Here is a 6,000-nt window from a genome sequence, read left to right on the forward strand (position 1 = left end):
TGATACATTCATAAGCCTTAATTTAGAAAATAATCGAGTATCGTGATGATTTTCGATCATCGAAGTTGAAAGAAACACTTCCAATCCAAGTCTTGCGTTTTAGGATTACAGAGCTTTGTGCTAATATATGTCGATTTTTATATGGGCTTAAAAAACGCGCGTTTGTTTCTCCTGTCAGGGATTTTAATACGTCCCAGAGAAAATGAAAGTTTTATAAAACCTTTTCAAACATTTTACGATGACGAATTTTAGCTGGCTAAAAATGCTATAGATGCATAAAATCCGCAGTGAATTAATCATGGAATGAAGAAATTGTTTGAAATGGGTTACGCAAACAGATTTTTTGAAACTGATTGCAGCTGCCTATCTATGTGGAACATGTCACATACAATCCTATTACTGATCACACTAGCAACATTTTGAGTATCTTCTACATTGAACATAAGTTAATCAATATCTCTTTAAGTATTTGATTTTGGACCTATATTGTGTCACAGTCTTTTACTTAATTTTATACACTTCCCAGTATGTTATACATTATGATTAAAAAATTCAGTGATCTTTAAATCTCGATAAAAAAGCAATATAGAAAACCCTACAGCTCTAGTTTGACAGATTTTTCTATAGAAGAAACGGCCTTCGAGTAATTAAGATGGCAGATTTTGCCGCATCACCCCGTATAAATCCTAAATATGTGTCCAGAAAAATCTTTCATTTGTTGCGATTGATTTGTAAGAATGGCATATAAAAAAACAAATAACAAGTATTGCAGCACAGTATGACACCAGCATATGGAGTAACAGTACTGATGACATGAGCCAATAATATAACTCAACATTTAATTCTTCGAGTTCGATGATAAAAAAGCTATCGAGCAATTCCGCACCGTGGAAAAACGAATCGGCCGTTCGAGCAGCATATATATCGCGGCAAGTCGGTTAGGTACACGTATATAAATGTAAGGCAGAAAGGATAGAAGAATAAAGGGTAGGTTTGGAACGCGAGACACCGGTGGCAGTAGGGGTGGAAGCATCCGCTGAGGTGTGATACGGAACGTCGAGGGAGTACGAGGTGATATTTCTCATGAAACTGAACCGAATAAATTTTTAACAAAAACTGCTGACTCACTGCATTACGTTTTCTCCATTCCTTTTTTCTTTACAGCCAGACTGCTGCCATCTTTTCATCCTAGTGTCCGCCGCTTCCTTTCCCTTCAAGTGCCGGAAATATGAGAGGGTCCTACTGAAGTACCATCATACGGAGAAATTTATTTGCATGCTCGATTGTATATAACGTTTCTGAAATATTAAACAGCTAGAGTAGTAAAACGCTGGGAAGTAGAACAACGCTATTGATCTTCCAAAAATGTCGTTTTAATTTCTTTTTTTTTTTTTTTACTGCAAGTTCGCTGTTTGCGATTTTGTTTGTTAAACGTCAACGTTCTCGCATTATTCTAACGCGAAAGAGTTCGCGACAAGATCGTCAAAAAAGATTGTTTCTCGACCACAACCGTTTCCTCCACGACACCGGTATCAACACAACCATAGACCACACACGGGATATACGTGTAACGGAAACGCGGTTAAATCTATTGCAAGCACGATGTCAGTATATTTCTACATGTGTACATCAATATGCTGGAAACATTCTCGGGTCAAGTCGCGTCACGACAGATCTCCCAATCTTTTATTTAATCGTTTCGATCCAGATGATATTTGCCGAATGAAATTTTTCAGAGAATTTCTTTCGAAAAGGCAGAAGCTTGCAAGCTAATGGCACACTTTGAGGATGTACACCTTAGACCACACATACCTATAGACACGGCTTCAGATAATTTCCCCGAAGAAAAGATCAAATCATCCACGTGACGTCCGAGTGAACAAGCATCGTTATTTTCAAAACTGTTCGAAACTAGTTTAACACAACACGTTGGTCGATAGTGGAGAACATGTGAAGTTCGAACTTGAAACCCGGTCCCTCGTTCGCCATTTTGAACGATCATCTTTTACTTTGCTTCACTGAACTCTTGGATTTTCTATACACGCACTATACACATGCCGTGTCTAGTAGTATACATGTCTGGTCTAAAATGTACACCGCGGAGCATAACTATAGCACAAATAATATCTTCGAAAGTTTCGCATATTTACGTATGGAAAGTGATTTGTTCAATGAATGAACACCCTCCAACGAATTAAAACTTTCTGCATTATACAAAAAAGTAACGTTTATCCTTCTCAGAGTAAAATTTACGCAATTCTATTACACGCTTACTATACACCTATATTAAATTTTGTAAAAATTTTGATCAATTTTATGAAGTAAAATTAATAAAATAATATATTTTGAAATTTGAAGATAGCATGAAACTGACACCAGGAACGGACGGGGAATAAAAATGTGTGCTACAGTTACGCTCGACGCTCTACAGTGTAGATTCTCAGTTATCATTCCCGATAACAAAGTAAACTAGTTCGGCGGTTATGTTTCCAGCGAAACAAACGTTATTACATAACCAGCCATCGGTTTTCATCGGTTTTCGAAGAGAAGAGTTCCTCCCCCTCCCCGAAAGCATTGTACTCCGTACAAAGGTGAGGCTATTGAGCGCGTCCTTTACAGAGAAGTGAAAAAAAGCGGGAAAGAGACGAGACACGGGGGAAGGTTGGAAAAATTTTCAACGGTGTAAAGTAGGAGTAGGAAAAGAGCGATTCGATCTTCACCCTCGGAACCATTTCATTCCAGGACTGCGGCGGGGAATCTTCCGAATCGGGAAACAAGCGAAACGCCGCACCGGCCGAATGAAGAGAACGAAAAAGAGGGACAGGTTTTCGAGGAGAGACAAAGAGAGAACGAGAGGATAAAAACCCCCTCGAGGTTCGACTCAGCATCCCACGATATCTACATCTATTTTTGGCCACGGTCAGCTGTAGTTGCACGGCATTAGCATAATGAAGACAGTTCGTCTCTTCTCGTTCTCTTGGGCAACGCGTGTCCATCTCTATCGCCTACTACACCATACGCGGTATAAACACGCACTCACACACGCGAATTCTCTCTCTCTCTCTCTCTCTCTCTCTCTCTCTCTCTCTCTTTCTCTCTAGCCATCTATCTGTCCATCCATTCCCTCTTTGACTGCGTGCTGTGTACATATATTTAAAGGCATATGGTTGGAACGTTGCTAAAAACGCGAAAAAATTAAGTAAAACTTGGAAAAATGTGCGAGTATGAAAGTAAATGGCTCATACGAGATAAACAGATATCAGAATAAACATTTTTCGAAGCCGTGAATAGATTTCTATCTATAGCTTCTTCGACTAGATGAATTTGTGGAATGTCCATAACGTATTTCATAACATGAGAAGCACACGTGGACGAGTGATCTACGAATACTAAAAGAAAACTTTAGTGAAATATATGTGTTTGACCTCCGGTTTGTAAAAATTGGTTTTTTGATCTTCAGCTACTGGAAGCCTATTAATAGGCTCTTCAGTTTGTTGTATCTAAAAAATAAAACTTAACGATTTTCTTTTAAATGGGAAAATTTATATTGATGAAAATTTAAATAACGTTCTTAGAAAATATTAATGGATCAGATGACTCAAGATGACTTGCCTTTTTAGGAATGAAAACATTATCATTATTGGCATCCTTACTAAGAAATCCTCAACTATTCAACTTACATTTTTGAGGAAATGTAACATAATACCCGGTAGACAAAGCGTTAAAAATAGAAAGTTGACATTGAAAACTTTCTGCATACAGGAATTTGCCACCTTTGAAAACATGGAACTTTTAATTTCATAATTTTTCATAGAACGTGTAACGTAATTGCTATTCGAGGCGTGTAAGTTACGTGGCTCACCCTGTGTATATCAGGAGAAAACATAATGCAATTTAACCAAGGCCCCACACATTCAGTTTATATACATTAGACAAAACAACGTAACTAACGAGATCCGGTGAATACGATTGCACTTGTATTTCTCTTTTGCGATTGCTTTGTAATTTTCTTAACCACGGAGCCTTAAACGTAACAAATATGTATTGTTTTACAACAATGACAAGATTGGATTTATTCAAACTTCGTACGATTTTTATTATAATATATGCTCGAGTAAAGAATTTCATCAAAAAGGTTCTCTTAAAAATATTTTTGTAATGCCAGAAATTGTAAAAGAAAAAGTCATAAACCAGTCATTTTGCTTGGTTTGTTAGTTTCGGCGTTAACCCCTTGTTCTCGTGCCAAATTCGTTACGAAGATTTGGAACATAATCCACTAAATATGGATATTATTCACGTGCTTTAAGTTCAAGTAGAAATCGAATTCTACTTTTCTATTATCGATGTTTAAACATCAAAGGAAAGGTTTACATACAACAAATGTAAATAATCTTTTTTGGTGTAAGAATTTATTAGAAACAAAGAAGAGTGCTAATGAACGTAACTGTGAAAGGAATCGTAGTGCAAGGGATTAAGCCCCTTATATTGTAATTAGGAGAGGTATGTATTAATTTTATTTTACTAAAAACAGTACACTTCCTCTCTTTCCCGTTTCACGTTGTTTTGAAATATTTTGCATTCTATTTATACATTAACGGTATCTGCATGTCAATGTATTACTGTAAAATGACCTAACATCGAGATCCATATGCGATAATTAGACTACGGATCTTTACAAGTAATAATTTTCTAAGAGGATTGGTAGAAAAAGAAATTAAATAAAAATAAATGATCTCTTTTGACAATTTCGATAAGTTGAGAACAGTGCAACGGTGTTATTGAAATGCGCTATTCTTTCCATGAAGGATCTCAATCGAAGAGATACTTTCTTCATCAATTTTTACCCCAACGGCAAGAACCAAATTCGATCTCAAAAACGGAAATTTCTGTCGAATATCGTATCAACTTTGATGCCAAAAGCATAATGTTAAAAACTGGGGAAAAATGACTTAATAACGCATTCATGGGATTATAATCAGTTGTTAAGCTTGCCTCTATGAAGCAGGATACAGCAAAATTCGGCGGATCGAGGCGAGCGCTGGCAAAGAACACGAAGTGCACGAGGTCGAGTAGTTTGGAGAAAGGGAAGAGCGGAGGTAGCAGAAAGAGAAGAACAGAGATGACAAAGCAAGAAGGGTGCCGGTGGAAAAGAGTGAAGGGCGCAGGGGGGAGAAAACCTGCTCCAAGACGGCGTCGTACTAACAATACAATAAGATAACAAGCAACGGGGAGGGCCCAGCCGTGCTAACCTGACTTTCGTGGATAACTCAGCGTGCTGCTTGAGCCCGTAAATACGCTCCACACACGATATTTTGCCCCCCTCCCTCCCCCGCGACCAGCCTAATCTTCACGAGAGAATACGACGGACTCATAATCCTCTCGCGGTGATAAAATTGCCCGTTATTCTGCGCGCGATCGCGCCATCGTCGTCTCGTGGGACAAACATTCGTCGTACAAACAGTAATCCTGAATTAAACTGAACCAGTGCCGTTCCTTAACGTCGACAACTTATGTATCGTGCGAATTTCTAGCAGCTAGCAACCACTGTGTCTGCTCGGATTTCATCGAACATAATTTACCAAAATTCTAATACAGTCTTTTTATAACCTACAATATCGTATACGTATGTATAATTATACTAGGATAAAGGAGCCAATTACTTTGCCCTATTGGCTGACTTCAAGAGTTTTCACCACTAAGAACAACTTTAGATTTTCAAAGTTTCTTTCATCAATATAAATTTTCCCATGAAACAATTGTCAAATCTTCTTTGAATATTAGCAGAAAGGAAAAAAATTCTGGTGCCAGTTATCGTGTTCCTATGACTTACAAAGATCGGTTATTGTGCCACTTTCCTGAATACTGTGCTTCAATTACTGTGCTCTCTCCCTGTATACTGCGCTTCGGTTACTGTGCCCCCCCCCCCTGTGCTTAAATTGCTGTGCTCCTACCCTGATTATTACCGAACCTCAATAACTTTACACATTAAAAATTTAATAC

This window comes from Megalopta genalis, chromosome 15 (assembly GCF_051020955.1).
Source record: "Megalopta genalis isolate 19385.01 chromosome 15, iyMegGena1_principal, whole genome shotgun sequence".
Taxonomy (NCBI): domain Eukaryota; kingdom Metazoa; phylum Arthropoda; class Insecta; order Hymenoptera; family Halictidae; genus Megalopta; species Megalopta genalis.